The sequence below is a fragment of the Balaenoptera borealis genome (assembly GCF_965194805.1).
Source record: "Balaenoptera borealis genome assembly, chromosome: 6".
In the NCBI taxonomy this organism is placed as follows: Eukaryota; Metazoa; Chordata; class Mammalia; order Artiodactyla; family Balaenopteridae; genus Balaenoptera; species Balaenoptera borealis.
The window spans coordinates 79,442,927-79,461,067 of NC_138863.1; the positions used below are offsets into that span (position 1 = coordinate 79,442,927).

An 18,141-nucleotide genomic window follows, 5' to 3' on the forward strand; every position below is an offset into this window, starting at 1 on the left:
GACAACAGTGGGACGTAAGACAGAAATGTTCAGTGACTCCTTAGAAGTTACTGCCTAGTCTGGCAGAGAAGGCAGGCAAACAAGCCATTACAATAGTGCTTGCTATAGAAGCACTACTTGGGGTAGGGTTGGAGGGTCAATTCTTACTTGGGATATATTAGTCATTTCAATATTATCAGCATAAGCCTCAGAAAAAGACGGTAAGCATAAATTAAAGTTTTATTTACCTTATTATTAAGGAGTAAACTAGCAGAACGACAAAACTGGTTCAAAAAGAAAGAAGTGAAATTAAAAAGTCAATAGGAAAATGCATGTTAGTAAAAATTGCTAAATTAGAAACAAAACTTGTCGGTGTTATAAAACTGATTTGGAAGGTTATTTTCTCTGCTAGACAGAAAAGAAAATAATCACACTTTATCGTTTTTTAAAGAAGTTAAACTTATAATTTTACAGAGTTGTAAAATGTCATTGTCCTTATCAACTGTGATATTAAGTGAAACGAACTTAACATTCCTCAAAAGAGATGACCCACAAGTGGGCTTATTAGAGCTTGTCCAGCAGGGCATTAAAAGGTCACAAAATTATTTTTTGCCTTACTTCTGTGTTTTGAGTAATTTTCTTTAACAAGCGTCAGAAGAAGCTCCCAGAGGCTGAGAGCCTGTGGATGGGTTAGCCCAATGACGGGATGAAAAGGCAGGACAGCTCTTGGTTTGGCAGATGAATGCCAAGTTTAGGGATGGCTGAATTTTGATAGCTTAGTTTTTACAACTTTTAACTGAGGGACAAGATTTCTTGATTCCTCAATAGAAGACACACATAAAAAGGTGTAAAGGGAAGGAAAGGTCAAATTTGCCTTGTGAATTTCTCCATATAAACCATGTTAGCAACAATGTATAGAGTTTCCCAAAGACAGTAATTTAAGGAATGTAACTATCCTGCCAAGATTTTGTTACTCTGGGATCATTTCCTGGTATAAATACTGGCCTAGGAAACTCGTGTGGGCGCTCTTCCATATTCTCCACTCACCCCTTCTCTCCCATCTTTCACCTCTTCTGAACTGAGGGATTCTGAGAAAGTTCCTCACTCCTCTAGCTTCAGTGTTCTCAGCTGTAACCTGAAAATAATACCTATTTTGCAGGGTTCTTGTGAGTTTTAGAAAACATGTTACATAACAGATGTTCAAGAACAGTAGCTATAATCTTAAGAACTTGGTAATACCAACACCCCAAGAAAAGCTCCCTCTGCTTAGAATGCCTTATCTCAGAGCTGGCACCAATATGTCATCCATGCTGGAGAACACAGAGTCTTTCTGGGCTCCTTCCTCTTCTCTCCATTTATATGGCCACAACCTTAGATCAGGCCTCTGTAATTTCTTGTCCGGTTTAGTGGGTTGAATAGTATTCCCTCAAAATTCATGTCTTCCTGGAACCTCAGAATGTGACTTTATTTGGAAATAGGGTCTTTGCAGATGTGGTTAGTTAAAAGTGACGCCCTAACCCGATGACTTGTGTCCTTATAAGAAAGGGAGAGGACGCAGAAGCTCAGAGAAAACGGGAAATAAGTTCATGTGATGACAAAGGCAGAGGGTGGAGTGATACAGCTACAAGCCTAGGAAGGCCAAGGATGGCAGGGAGCCACTAGGAACTGGAAGAGGCAAGGAAGAATTCTTCCCTGGAGTCTCCAAATGGAGCGTGATCCTGTCAGCACCTTGATCTTAGACTTCCAGCCTCCAGAACTGTGAGAGAATAAACTTCTGTTGTTTTAAGCCACCAACTTTGTGGCAATTTGTGATGGCAGCCCTAGGAAACCAATACACATGGCTTTCCTTCAAAAAATTCCTGTGACCCCCTGATCCTTGCAGCTGGCTCTGTGTGTGGGATCCTGTTGTATGCTCTATAACACCCTCTCTGTGACAGCATTTCACAGTGCTTTTTGTTTGTTGGTTTCTTGTCTTCCTTTCCCACTACATAGTGGTTTCCATGAGGACAGGAATTTTGTCTTTTTTTCTACTGTATTTATCCCCTGTTTATAACAGAGTGCCTGGCACAAAGTAGGCATTCCATAAATATTTATGAAATATATGAACAATTTTTGTGTTAGCCACAGAATTTAGTACTGGGTTTTATACTGAAATAAGTGTCTTATAAATGTGTGTTCATTGGAATTTTCTGTCTTTTGATACAGTCTTCCCACTTGCCAACATCATAAAACTAATACTATCTCTTACCCTCTCTTCAGGATATGTCCTCATTTCTTACTTGTATCATTTCCTCCAATGTAGGAAATTCTGGCAAGACCAACTCAAGCAGCTTGGCCAGTTACTGCCCTGGCAGGAAGGCCCTGGGCATGCTCCCTGAATTCCCTCCATTTGCCTAGTTCCTGACTAGGTTTCACCAGTGAGACAAAAGTCTCTTGTGACTTAATTTGATAGTTATGAAGATTCGTGGGGTCTGTCCATGCTGGTATCTGGTTGTTGTCAGCTTTAGCAGCTCACTGGAGAATTCTCAATGTCTATAAGTTGTCTACCCATTAATGCTTGAGATAGTAAAGCGTTTAATTAGAAGAAAATACTATACAGCATGCGTAAGTTTGTTAAGACCATCCTTCAGTTAACAAATTTCTGAGAAAAGCAATAGGAGTAGAATATACCTCCTTTTGATTATCTATGAAATTTAGTGCTAGAGGAAATTAGTCTAACAAATATTTTACTGATTCAGATATTATAAAAGTATTAACTTAAAAAGTAGGGACTTTTAGGGAGTGGGTGGGAAGAGGGATATAGAATATAAAGGTTCTTTTTGTTGTTGGAGGAACTTGTTTAAAATAAATAAGTGATTTCATGAGGGCAATAAAAAGATAAAATGTAAAGATGGTAGCGTTTTCGAGGGATGTGTATGAAGATTGGGAGGAACAACTTGCTCCTGGTGAAGATAGATGTTTATGGGCTAACTGTTTAAGGTTTATCAAAAATGTCAGCCAAAGTAGACAGCTCACTCCCCTTCTTTCTTCCTGGCAAGGTTCCTCTTAGATGGAAAACCTCACAGTTTCCTTCCCTCACCAAGCATTTTGGATTCTATCTCCATATCATCCTTTGTATTTGTTTCCTCTTTTCCATTCTCAATGACACTACTGTAATGAGCTCATACCTAAGCTGTTGCAATATTCTCCTAATGGGCCTTCCTGGCTCTGCCCTTCCCACCCCCAATGCCCTCAATCTGCTTTATATGCCACCACCAGATTAATGTGTCTATAACGATTAGTGAAATTTGGGAGGCTTCTGCTGTCTGGCTGGAAGCCTAATTAATTGTCCTACACTGAAATTTCATTGCAACATTTAATCTTATGTTCTCCTTATCCCTTTATAGCATGTGTTTTCTGATAGGTATATACTACTCATGCTCATAAAAGATGAGTGTTTTGTCATATATTAACTCATATTCTTTTTTTTAATGTCTAATATTCAGAAGCAAATAAGTTTTTCTTTTCTTTTTTTTAAGCTAGAGCTAGTAAGCATAACTTACTTATAGGCAGTGTTAGGGGAACCACTGACTGAAACCATCTGCCCTGGCCAGGCACCATAGTAACCACTTGCATGAGTTATCTTACAATAGGAGGTCCTGGTAAGGAACAGGAACTAGCAAGCTACCACCAACCAGAATAATTTGGGAAAGGTCAAAAGGAGAGAGGAGACGCCAGTCCATATGTCCTACCAACCTCCCAGAATCCTTCTCGCTGGAATCCATCTTGGCTGTGTGATGCACGCACCACCAGGAAGGACCCTGAGTCAGAGTGATCGGCAGAGATAATCCGGAAACTAACCCCATCACCATAAAACCTGAGACTGCGAGCCACGTGGCAGAGCAGTTCTCCTGGTTTCCCTTATCCTGCTGCTCTCCTCCCGGGTGCCCCTTCCCAATAAAGCCCCTTGCGTTGTCAGCATGTGTGTTTCCTTGGACAGTTCATTTCCGAGTGTTAGACAGAGCCCACTCTCAGGCCCTGGAAGGGGTCCCCCTTCTTGCAACAGTAGCACTGTATCAGGAGAACACTGCTTATGTGGTAGTCAAATGGCATAGAGATTGAGAGCATGGGTTTTGCAGCTTGATGGGTCTAAGATTGAATTTTAGCAACACTACTTACTGACTTGTGACTTTGGGCCTTCAGTTTCCACATCTATAAAATGGGAGTAATAATTCTGACCCAATAAGATTTTGTGATGATACGATGAAGTTCCCAGCCCAGGGCTTGGCTCCCCGCAGCAAATCGAAGCCATTTCCGTCACTCCTGTCAATCAGAGGAGAGGACTTGCAGTGGTTCAGACTAAATACAGTAAGATGATTTAAAAAGTATTCCTTATATTTGCTTTTGTTTCAGACCTTTAATAGGAGGAACATGGGAAGGAAGACACTGCTTGATATTAAAAAACAGCTCTTATAAAAGAGAATGCCCTCCAAAGTGGTCTCCCCATAGGTACGGAGGTATAAGTGAAGCAGGCTTCATTGTTTCACAGCGTAATCTTGGGAGGGAATATCAGAATGTCTCAATATTTTTCATGCCCCGAGGGAAAGAGGAAGTGGCTTCTGTTCGGGCAGATGACAATAGGTGACTCGACCTCTCACCCACTTAGAGGGCTGAGCTCTGGCTTTATTATGTTAAGGGACGCGACTTTCAGTAGCTTTTAGCCTCCAGGAGCCTGGACCAGCTAATAGATTCCTGTAGTTTTCAAATTTCCCCCTTGATTTTTTTGCAGGGGTGGGGGCGGAGGGAGGGTGAAGGTGTGGGTGTGGGCAGAGGTGGGGGGCACTGGGAGAGGGAGTACTGGAGTGTACACCTGCAGTTAGTTGTATGTCATCAACCACTACACCTGGGAAACTGCTTTAAACCCTTTTAACTGATCTGTTTCATCACATCGGGGTATAAGATTAGACTCTTAAAATATTTAAATGAATGACTCCAATCCTTATTTTTTTTCCACAGTGAGAAGGCCTTTCTTCTTTTTCTGGGGTCCTCTCTGTCTCTGACTCTAAAATGCCAGGAGGGTCAGACTTGAAGGAAAGACAACTGGTAAGCCCGCCCAGTTTGCCAGAGGAATTCATCCTGGTTAACAAGTTGTCCCAAGTGGTCTGTCATTTCAGTGTGTCATCCTAAATAAAGAGGTAAACTGAGGCAAGCTCACATCACCAGAAACTGAATTTTTACAGGAATAACCGAGAGAAATTGCAATTCGGGAAATGCATTTTATATAGCAAGTACGTTGAGGGTTTAGGGCTGGCTGTTATCTATGGGCAAGTAATCAGAGTCCAAGCAGTAAATTAGTTGGCCTGAAGTTGGGGAGAGATTCTTGGGGGATGCTCACTGGTCAGCAGATAAGTCCCGGTCTCCTGTCAATCAGGCGTTGATGGGAAATCAGTCTCAGTTGGTTGGTTCCGTTCTTCCGAGGGCGTATGCGTGAGAGCCGCCATTTTTTTCTCCTCTGGGTCCGTTTTCGACTGACGCCGTTTCACAAGTGCGGTCCTTGTCCTGAAGGTGGCTGAGACCAGTGCCCAGCACTGTTCCGGTAGCAGTTTCTGCAGGTGAAGAAAGCAGCCTGGCAGGTGTCATACGCGGTCTTCACGAAGGTCTTCACGACGCGCCAAGGTAGGCCGCCTCCTGGGGAGTTGCTTCTTCAGGGGCGGAGCTCGCTCCTCTCACACAGAGTCGGTTGTCATTATTCTTGGATTCTGTATTTACAAATTCATCTACGCTGTAAAATTTATCTGTAAGCCCCATTCCCAGACATGCGCGAAAGCTCACAAAAGTCGCCTGACAGGCATGTACCCAGCTGAGGGGGAACAAGGTGACGCGCTAGCTTCCTATTTCAGCTCTGTCACTGTCGACAAGTGTCATTTACGCGGTATTTAGTGCCATGTTTTTCACATGTCTGTGCTTTTTGGGGGGTGATTTTACCTTTTAAAGTGGCCCCGGTGGAGAGCTGCAGTACTGTCTAGTGTGGGTTAAGTTTGAGAAGGCTGCCGTGGGCTTTACCAGAAGAGACGTGACGTGTGGTAATAAACTTATTTCAGGCAGGACTTAGCTGTTGGACATGAGTTCAGTGTTAATGAATCAACAACAGATGTTAAATAAGGCACCTTTCAGCAGAAGCACACATAAAACAAGGTTATGTATTGATGGCTTGACGAAAATGCTGAGACCAGAGGCTTGCAGGAATCTAACTCTGTATTTGCCTAGAAGTGATGGCTCAGTCCCATCATCTGTTTCAGTGTTCACCAAAACTTGATAGGACAAAACTACCCTCGATAATGAGAAACGGCGGTCTGGACAGCTGTTTCTCTAAGATGTGCCCATGGTGCCAGGAGGATGAGTCAGAAGTGGTCCTTCTGTAAGACGTGTGGAAGGACCAGACTCTCCTAGGTTCCACAGGGGTCAGCCCTGGCCCTCTTGCTGTTCTCCACTGGGGTGGAACCCACACGGGGGCTGTGTCTTCCTTGTCACGGCCACTAGCTGGGGTGGGGCAGTGAGGGTGTGGCCTAGGGCAGGAGCGTAATCCAGAGATGTGACAGTGCAACTCACCTTCGCCTCTGTGGGCAGCCTTCCACCAGCCCCACTCCCGTGTCTCTCCTTTGAACTCAGCTATGGAGAAAATTCCTCTTTCTGGCCTCAGAATGAATTGTAGTGGGAATATCTACTGTCTTTGCTCTCATCCCCCCAACATGTAATTGCAAAAATAAAACAACCAGACGCTCATCCATTTCCCAAGATCTGAGCTATCCAGTTGAAGCCAAGGTCACCCTGATAGAGAGTGATGTAAACACTAAAAACAATTATCCATCGGTCCTGTTTCTATCATTGCTAGAATAAAACCTGAGGCCTCAGTGGAGAGTGAGAAATAAATCAACATTGCCTGCAGTCAAGTCAGGTTTGAGCTAGGCTAGAGATTGAATTCATGTTTAATCAAAATTATATTGGATTTTGTTGTTGAACCTTAGCTTTTTGTGAAGAATTTGAAGGTGGCAATGTTTTCCTAAATTTGGCATTCTCTTGACACAGTTGAAAAGATTTCTCACATGTGTAAGAGACCAGTCTTGAATAGCTAAGTTACTACTACCCTGAGAATTTCTATATGAGGGACTTTGGGGGTGTTCGCCTGGTATTCAAGAGATGGGGTATAATTTATACCCTGCCTCCTTTTCACTTTAATTCAGCTTTACTTTCTTCTTTCAGGAATGCATTTTTAAAAATGGCTTGTGGCAGAACAGTGACAATTTTTAAACATAAATAAACAAAAATACCTTTAAAGCTTAGCATTTTGGCAGAAGAATGCATGCCTATCCATATACTTACTCATAGGTGTGAAAATTATTCAAGGCAAACAAATCTTACTTGATTAGGTGTATCTTTTCTTACCCCTTTTTTTTTTCTGAGACATGCAGATCTTTTAGTGTTATTCTCCTGTTGTTTTTTTTTTCTCCTTTATTTTATTTTATTTTAACATCTTTATTGGAGTATAATTGCTTTACAATGGTATGTTAGTTTCTGTTGTATAACAAAGTGAATCAGCTATACATAAACATATATCCCCATATCTCGTCCCTCTTGTGTCTCCCTCCCACCCTCCCTATCCCACCCCTCTAGGTGGACACAAAGCACCAAGCTGATCTCCCTGTGCTACGTGGCTGCTTCCCACTAGCTATCTATTTTACATTTGGTAGTGTATATATGTCCATGCCACTCTCTCACTTCATTTTTTTTTTTAATATCAATTATAACACTTTGTATAATCAATTATTATTTTAAAATATATTAATTTAGCATATGTTGATTATATATAATATTGTCTATGCCTCTGTCTTCCGGTGCTGCCTGGTGCTTTCTCCCAGTTTTAAGGATTGTTATAATCTGTTTTTCTTTCATTGTATCTCTCTCTTCTGTTCTGTCTTTCATCATCCTATGCAATGACAAAAAGAACTGTAAGACATTGAATTGCTTTTAGAGAAACCCCTGTGTACCCTCCAAATATAGTAATGTATAGAAAGAAACAATAGCAGTTTGAAATAAAGGTGCTATTAAAACAATAGGGGGATCCGGGAGGAGTGGGAGAGGAGCAGAGGGTGATTGCCCCTCCCACTCAAGCCCAGGAAGCCTGCTGAGCTCCCAGGCCGGTCCCCTGCCCTCCAAAGCCGCCTCTAGGCCGCATGGGTCCTTGAGGGCAATAGGAAGGAGGCTGAGGGGAAAACAGGAGAGGCAGGTGGGAGGGGCCCTCTGGGAGGAGCGGAGGGCGATTGCCCCACCCACTCAAGCCCAGGAAGCCTGCTGAGCTCCCAGGCCGGTGTCCAGCCCTACAAGACCACTCTCCCCCCAGCCACATTGGTCCGGGGGGCATAGGAGAGAAGCCGGGGAGATTAGGAGAGGCAGGTGGGAGGGGCCCTCCCAGACTGGAGGAGCAAGAGAGGAGAGGAGGGTGTTTGCCCTCCCCACTTGAGCCCAGGAAGCCTGCTGGGCTCCCAGGTGAGATCCTCTGCCCTCTGAGACAGGGGTGGGGGCATGCCTGGGCCCCTCTGTTCCTTGAGCCTAAGCCCCACAGCCCCCAGGCCCTCTTCCAGCCCTGTGAGTCCTGAGCATAGGCGCCGCCCACTGCCCAAACCTTGCCCTTGCTTAGACCCTGCCCTCCACAGCCAAGGCCTTTCCCCCCACCCCCTTTTTTTACTTTTTCTTTTCCCTCCTCTTCTCTTTTACTGTAGTGGTACTGATGTACCTTCCAGTTGTTGATTCATCTATATTTTTATTTTTACATTCTTTCTAACATATCTGTTAGTTTCCTAGTCTAATTTTATTTTTTACTTTGTTATTGTTCTTTTTTTTTTTTTTTTTTGCTGCCACACACGGCTTGCGGGATCTTGGTTCACAAGCCCGGGGTCGGGCCAAAGCTCCTGCCGTGGGAGCTCCGAGTCTGAACCACTGGACGAACAGAGAACCTCAGACCCCAAGGAATACTCATCGGAGTGAGGTCTCACGGAGTTCTTCATCTCATCACCAAGACCCAGCTCTATCCAATAGCTTACAAACTCCAATGTTGGAAGCCTCAGGCCAAACGACCAGTAAGACAAGAACACAGTCCCCCTCATAAAAAAGATGGACAACACAATAACTGAAATGAAAAATACACTAGAAGGAGTCAGTAACAGAATAAGTGAGGCAGAAGAACGAATAAGTTAGCTGGAAGACAAAATGGTGGAAATAACTGCTGAGGAGCAGAATAAAGAAAAAAGAATGAAAAGAATTGAAGACAATTCAGAGACCTCTGGGACAACACTGAATGCACCAACATTTGGATTATAGGGGTCCCAGGAGAAGAAGAGAAAAAGAAAGGGTCTGAGAAAATATTTGAAGTGATTATAGTTGAGAACTTCCCTAACATGGGAAGGGAAATAGTCACCCAAGTCCAGGAAGCACAGAGAGTCCCATACAGGATAAACACTAGGAAAAACATACCAAGACACATATTAATCAAATTAACAAAAATTAAATTCAAAGAAAAAATATTAAAAGCAGGAAGGGAAAAACAAAAAGTGACATACAAAGGAATCCCCATAAGGTTATCAGCTGATTTTTTCAGCGGAAACTCTTCAGGCCAGAAGGGAGAGGCAGGATATACTTAAAGTGATGAAAGAGAAGAACCTACAACCAAGATTACTCTACCCAGCAAGGGTCTCATTCAGATTCAGTGGAGAAGTCAAAAGCTTTACAGACAAGCAACAGCTAAGAGAATTCAGCACCACCTAACCAGCTTTACAACAAATGCTAAAGAAACTTCTCTAAGGGGGAAACACAAGAGAAGAAAAAGACCCACAAAAACCCAAAACAATTAAGAAAATGGTAATAGGAACACAAATGGGAAAGAAGAACAAAGAAAACCCAAAGTCAGTAGAAGGAAAGAAATCATAAAGATCAGAGCAGAAATAAATGAAATAGAAATGACGAAAGTGATAGCAAAGATCAATAAAACTAAAAGCTGGTTCTTTGAGAAGATAAACAAAATTGATAAACCGTTAGCCAGAATCATCATGAAAAAAAGGGAGAAGACTCAAATCAACAGATTCGGAAATGAAAAAGGAGAAATCACAACTGACACTGTAGAAATACAAAGGATTATAAGAGACTACTACAAACAACTATATGCCAATAAAATGGATAACCACAAAGCAATGGACAAATTCCTGGAAAGGTACAATTTCCAAGAATGAACCAGGAAGAATTAGAAAATATAAACAGACCTATTGTAAGTAATTAAATTGAAACTATAATTTAAAATCTTCCAACAAACAAAAGTCCAGGGCCAGATGGCTTCACAGGCGAATTCTATCAAACATTTAGAGAAGAGTTAACACCGATCCTTCTCATACTCTTCCAAAAAATTGCAGAGGGAGAAACATTCCCAAATTCATTCTACGAAGCCACCATCACCCTGATACCAAAACCAGAGAAAGATATCACACAAAAAAGAAAATCATAGACCAATATCACTGATGAACATAGATGCAAAAATCCTGAAAAAAATACTAGCAAACAGAATCCAACAGCACATTAAAAGGATCATACACCATGATCAAGTGGGATTTACCCCAGGGATACAAGGATTCTTCAGTATACGCAAATCAGTCAATGTGATACACCACATTAAGAAATTAAGGAATAAAAACCATATGATCATCTCAATAGATGCAGAAAAAGCTTTTGACAAAATTCAACACCCATTTATGATAAAAACTTTCCAGAAAATGGGCATAGAGGGAAACTACCTCAACATAATAAAGGCCATATTTGACAATCCCACAGCAAGCATCATACTCAGTGGTGAAAAACTGAAAGCATTTCCACTAAGATCAGGAACAAGACAACAATGTCCACTCTCACCACTATTATTCAACATAGTTTTGGAAGTCCTAGCCACAGCAATCAGAGAAGAAAAAGAAATAAAAGGAATACAGATTGGAAAAGAAGGAGTAAAACTGCCACTGTTTGCTGATGACATGATACTATACATAGAAAATCCTAAAGATGCCACTAAAAAACTACTAGAACTAAACAATGAATTTGGTAAGATTGTAGGATACAAAGTTAATGCACAGGAATCTCTGACATTCCTATACACCACCAATGAAAAATCAGAAAGAGAAAATAAGGAAACACTCCCATTTACCATTGCCACAAAAAGAATAAAATACCTAGGTATAAACCTACCTAAGGAGGTGAAAGACCTGTACTCAGAAAACTTAAAACACTGATTAAAGAAATCAAAGATGACATAAACAGATGGAGAAATATACCATGTTCTTGGATAGGAAGAATCAATATTGTGAAAATGACTATACTACCCAAAGCAATCTACAGATTCAATGCAATCTCTATCAAACTACCAATGGCATTCTTCACAGAATGAGAGTAAAAATTTTTACAATTCGTGTGGAAACACAGAAGACCCCGAATAGCCAAAGCAATCTTGAGAAAGAAAAACAGGGTTGGAGGAATCAGGCTCCCTGACTTCAAACTATACCACAGAGCTGCAGTAATCAAGGCAGTATGATACTGGTGCAAAAATAGAAATATAGATCAATGGTACAGGACAGAATGCCCAGAGGTAAACCCATACACATATGGGCACCTATTTTATGACAAAGGTAGCAAGAACATACAGTGGAGAAAAGACAGCCTCTTTAATAAGTGGTGCTGGGAAAACTGGACAGCTACATGTAGAAGAATAAAAGTAGAACAGTTACTAACACCATACACAAAAATAAACTCCAAATGGATTAAAGACTTAAATGTAAGACCAGACACTATAAAATTCTTAGAGGAAAACATAGGAAAAACACTCTTTGACATAAACCACAGAAAGATCTTTTTTGACCCACCTCCTAGAGTAATGGAAATAAAAACAAAAGTAAACAAGTGGGACTTAATTAAACTTAACAGTTTTTGCACAGCAAGGGAAACCATAAACAAGACAAAAAGACAACTCTCAGAATGGCAGAAAATATTTGCAAATGAAAAAACAGACAAAGGTTAATCTCCAAAATATACAAACAGCTCATGGAGCTCAATATCAGAAAAACAATCCTGTTAAAAAATGGACGGAAGACCTAAATAGACATTTCACCAAGAAAGACATACAGATGGCTAAGAGGCACATGAAAAGATGCTCAGCATCACTAATTATTAGGGAAATGCAAATCAAAACTACAATGAGGTTATCACCTCATGCTGGTCAGTATGTCCATTATCAAAAACCTATAAACAGGGGCTTCCTTGGTGGTGCAGTGGTTGAGAATCTGCCTGCCAATGCAGGGGACTCGGGTTCGAGCCCTGGTCTGGGAAGATCACACATGCCGCGGAGCAGCTGGGCCCGTGAGCCACAACTACTGAGCCTGCGCGTCTGGAGCCTGTGCTCCGCAACAAGAGGGGCCGTGATAGTGAGAGGCCCACGCACCGCGATGAAGAGTGGCCCCCACTTGCCACAACTAGAGAAAGCCCTCGCACAGAAACAAAGACCCAACACAGCCAAAAATAAAAATAAATAAATTAAAAAACAACAACAACAACAAAAAAAACCTGGGTCATCTTTAAAAAAAAAAACCCTATAAACAATAAATGCTGGAAAGGATGTGGGGAAAAGGGAACCCTCCTGCACTGTTGGTGGGAATGTAAATTGATACAATCACTATGGAAAACAATATGGAGGTTCCTTAAAAAACTGAAAATAGAACTACCATATGACCCAGCAATCCCACTACTGAGCATATACCTGGAGAAAACCATAATTCAAAGAGAGACATGTACCACAATGTTCATTGCAGCACCATTTACAATAGCCAGGACATGGAACCAACCTAAATGTCCATCGACAGATGAATGGGTAAAGAAGATGTGGCACATATATACAATGGAATATTACTCAGCCATAAAAAGAAACAAAATTGAGTTTTTTGTAGTGAGGTGGATGGACCTAAAGTCTGTCATACAGAGTGAAGTAATTCAGAAAGAGAAAAACAAATACCGTATGCTAATGCGTATATATGGAATCTAAAAAAAAAAAAGGTACTGATGAACCTAGTTGCAGGGCAGGAGTAAAGAGGTAGACATAGAGAATGGACTTGAGGACATGGGGTGGGAGGGGGAAGCTGGGGCGAAGCGAGAGTAACATCGACATATACAGACCACCAAATGTAAAATAGTTGGCTGGTGGGAAGCAGCAGCATAGTACAGGGAGATCTGCTCCGTGCTTTGAGATGACCTAGATGGGTGGAATAGGGAGGATGGGAGGGAGGCTTAAGAGGGAGGGGATATGGGGATATGTGTACGCATATGGCTGATTAGCTTTGTTGTGCAACAGAAACTAACACAGTATTGTGAAGCAATTATACTGCAATAAAGATCTATTAAAAAAAAAAAACAAAAAAACCAATAGGGGTATCTTAGAAACAGCAGCGAGACATTCTGGTGTGAACAATCGTAATGTTACTTTGAATGATGAACTGTGACATCTTCCATGATAGGAAATATCATGAGGAATTGACTCTGTATTCGGCATTCAATAACTTAGATTTCATCATTAAAAGGAAGAAATAATTCCTTTCTTATCGTAGTATGACGTAAGAAATACGCAGCTACAAGCACGGAACTGTTTTTTACAGTACGGAAATATTTACATCAGGATTACTTTTCTGTTTCTTAATTGGTTTGAGAATCAGTTACAGTTTGAAAAAAGCACTAGAGGGAGACAGACCCCTTTCTGATGAATTCTTCTTTGTCCTGGAGTTGGAGCACAACATTTAGATCAGCTTGTAAGCTTGTGAACTTAGTGCTCATCTCCGTCCAAAGACGTGATTACATGGGTATTTGAAATTTAAAAATCACAGATTTTAGAGAGTAAACTTTTATACATTAAAAGGGACTTAAGAGACTTATCATCTAAATGCAATCTGTGGACATTGTTTGGGTCCTGATTCAAACAACCCAACCTAAAAACGATGTTTGTGGGACAACTAGAGAAATTTGAACAGGCATAAATATTACATGAGGGAACTATTGTTAATTTTATTAGGTGTGATAATGGTATCTTGGTAATGCCAAAAAATTCCTTTTAAATCCTATTAAAGATACATGCAGAAGAATTTTTGCTTGAAATTATATGATGCCTATAATTCATTATAAAATATTCTGCAATATAAAAGTGTGTGTGTGTGTGTGTGTGTGTGTGGGTACATGTGTGTGCGTGTGCATGTGTGTGCGTGTATGTGATAGCTGATGAAACAAGACTGACAATATCTTGATAATTTCTGGAACTGGGGTTCATTATATTATTCTACTTTTGTGAGTGCTTGACATTTTTTCATTAAAAGTAAAAATAAAAAAGCACAGACATTTTCTCACAGTTTATATTTATGATCTAGTTTATGATCATTTATGGCTAATGCATCTTTCTTACAAGCTCAAGTATTCAAGAAAATATCATCTTTTCCCCTGAAGTGTGGCAGAATATGACACTCCAAACTGTGACTGTAGGAGTTTAGGACATTCCATCCCAAAATATGCTGCTTTGGCTTATTGATTATTTGAACTGTAGGCACTTGACAAACAGCAAATGCAGGGAGGGGCTTTCTCCTAACTCCCCTTTTCTGCTTAAAGACAGATCCTCCCAAAGGAACTCAATTGTTGTAAATCCCCTCACCAGGAAGGAGTTTCATCAACCGGGGAAGATTGACTCTTATCACAGGAGAAGAGACCAGAAGTCAGCACCACACCCAGACAAATGTTGTCTTGAACTTTTATACCTCCCATCTATTCTTCAAGGGCCCATTCATCTTTCCTAACAATCATTTACTCTGCCCCATGAGGCTTACGTGCCCCCTCCTCTTTCCCTATTAAGATGGACTTTAACCTTGAATTCTAAGCCATCTCGGGGAGTTACTCATTTTTCCCTGGCATCACCCAGGTATATATGAGTATACCTGTTAATAAATGTCTGTTTGTTTTTCTCTTGTTAATCTGTCTTTTATTACAGGGGTCTCAACCAAGAACTCAGAAGGGTAGAAGGATAATTATTTTTTCCCTCCCTATACCCCTCATAATTTAATTTATCTTTTGAATTTCCATTCTACTAGATATCAGAAACTAAATATCATTTAACTCAGCATAATCTCACATTGCACTGAGTCAAAAACTTAATTCAAGGTGAACTTAGTCAATTTTGGATTTTCCCTCCTCCATCTGCACGGCAGGGTCTAAATCTAGTAGAATTGCTCGGTAAAAGCCAGTGAGTGGGAGGTGGTGATGGTGAGGGGGGTGCTGGTCCTTGGTTGTCACCTCTGTAGTCAGACATCCTGAAAGACAACTTCTGTCTTCTCTCCTGTCAGTTTGTCCTGCAGATGACAGTCATGTTGCTGGATAGACTTCTGCAAGGGCCTCTCCAGAGCTGCCTCTCCTCAGGGTGGCCAAACCTCTTGGAATGGAGGAAAGACCCAGAGGTGGTCCTACTTGACTCTGGCTTTCTCACCCTGCTTGGCCATTTCAGCTCTACTTCTCCTATACCATGTTTGTCATGGAAGGTTCTGAAAGACTTCCCTGGGACACTTGACACTTTCACAGGTTCTATTTGGGGACAAAAGCACAGGTACTTTCTGCTTTTAAAACCCTTTACAAATCTGGGGGTTTTGGGACATACTCCGAAGAGAGGGATGCACACAGGCCACCTTCTTAAGGAAATATCACAATATCTAATATTTCTCCCTGAAGCCCGTAGTGTCTGTCTAGTCTGATGGGAAGGCCAGCACACAATTTTCTATAATGATTGCTTATAGCATAAACATGCCCAAGTCCTTCAGAGCTCTGGATGCAGAGAAGGGTCAGGGATTAACAGGGATTAGGAAGAACATTTTTGATCAAATTAATATATAAAATGTCATTCTACTGAATAATTTTAATTCTAAACTTACTGCTTGCTTCTCATACAGAAATGAGGGGAAGCAGTAGGTAAATAGTGGTTAAGCATGTGGGTCCTGGGCTTAGATAGACCAGTGTTCTAATCTTGCCTCTGTGTCTTTTTAGTAGGGATCAGCACGAATTTGTTAAGGTTTTTAAACTTCAGTTTCTTATGTATAGAGCAGAGGCAGTTAATATCTAAAATGTTTTGGGGAGAGTTAAATAAGAATATATAGAGAGAGTGCACAAAGAGAATTTGGCCCTTTGTTTAAAACCTGTAAATAACAACGATTTTTATTAAGAATAACATAAGAACAAAAAGCCCCATATGGAGTTCCCAAGTTATTAGATCAGGTCTTTCAGGACCACGTGGGAATTTGGGTGCTGCCCCAGAAAACTGAAACTACTACAACTTAGAAAAAAATTATCTTTCTTGTATACAGAGCCTACATTCTCTTGGTATTTTAAGAGTAACTGCTTAGCTTTCATTCCCAGTGTGGCCCATCCTTTATGAACTGTCAGTGGAAATGAAGCAGATGAAAGGAGGAATTCCAAGTGTCTAATATCACCATGGCCTCATGAAACAGGGGAAAAGAAACCAAACAGTTTATAGTGGGCAAGCTTCCAGATGTTTATTGCCAGGACCTTCTGCTCAGAGCGAAAAGAAAATCCAAACAGATGCCAGGTCCCTCTCCTGTAGTATAAGAAAAAGCAAAGTTACTTTACTCACACTTTAAAAAAAAAAAAATTCCCCCCCCCCCCATTCGATTTGGTGTTCCGGATAGGAGGGGAAGGTAAATTGCTCCTCTGTTTTCCTGGAGGGACTTGACAGTGATTCTATGTTGAACAGATTTCTGATTCCTCTTTGCTCTTGGACATTGGATTCCAGCCCCCTTGGTAGAGATGTCCAGCTCTGTAATTGGCCTCCTTCTAGTAGTAGTATGGTGATGGTAAGGTGCCAAGAATTGGTTTGGAGTCAGAAACTGCCGTCTCAGATATATACAGTCTCTTTATTCAAATACAATCTATTAATTAATATTCACTGAGAGTGTTACATTAAATTTTAATGCTTTACTGATTAAAGTCAGTTCTGTGAAAAAATGTGACTCATATTCAGAAATCAATTGATCTCACACTACTATTTAACACAAAGCTCTTAGATCCAGCGTATTTTAAAAAAGTGTCCTTGGTGGGTACTTATAGTAGTTTCTATTGCCACTGTAAACCCTGTGAAGGGTCCACCCAGATAATTCCTCCATTTCAATATCCTTAACATAATCATATCTATAAAGTTGCTTTTTTCTTATATTCACAGGTTTTGGGGACTAGGAGGGATATCTTTGGGGACCATTATTCTACCTATCATGGTCCATCTTCTATCCCTTCCAAATTTACTTCTGTCCCACATGTAAAATACATTCACCTCCATCCCAGTATCTCCAGGAATGTCAACCCATTGCAACGTTAACTCAGAGTCCAAAAATCTCATCTAAATCTCATCAGCTCAAAAGTTCTAAATCTCATCAGATATGGGTGAGGTTCTGGGTAGTCATGAGGCACAATTCATCTCCATTTGTGAATCTGTGAAACTGAAAAAGCAAATTACCTGCTCCTCAAACACAATGGTGGGATAGGCCTAGGGCAGATATAAATATTCCATTTCAAAAGGGGAGAAAATGGAAGGAATAAAGGAGTCACCGGTCCCAGGCAACTTTGAAATACATCCATGCAAATTTCATCCATCCATGAAATTAGGTTTCAAGGCCTGGGAATAATTTTCTGTGGTTCACAACTCCGCCCTCTGGGCTTGAGGCTCTCCCTTTGGAGTCATCCGTCTTCATGAAGGATAGCATGTATTTGCAGTTGAGTAGTTTCATTGACCTGTTTCTTGCCTATATAGTTCTGGGAATCTGACAATCTTCTTTTATTTCATCCTCTCTCTGTCCCCTTTAGGGTGACTTTTAGACACTGAAAGTCAGTTTGGGCTGCAAAAAACATATTAGGGATTAACACCTGAGGAAGGGAATGAGCATGGGTAGAGAAAATATTTGGACTTTGATGCAGGCCTGATAAAACCTTGGCCAACTCAAGGCTAATTGCTATCAGAGTTGTCCTGTGTTGGGCCAGAATGGTCAAGCTTTTATACCCCCACCTTGCTCAGCCGCAGAA

General features: G+C 41.0%; 1 long non-coding RNA gene across 1 annotated transcript in view; it reads right to left on the minus strand.

Annotated features, from left to right (window-relative positions):
• LOC309630482 overlaps positions 1 to 18,141 on the minus strand; it is a 532,185-nt gene that overhangs the window by 88,646 nt on the left and 425,398 nt on the right. The window lies entirely within an intron of this gene.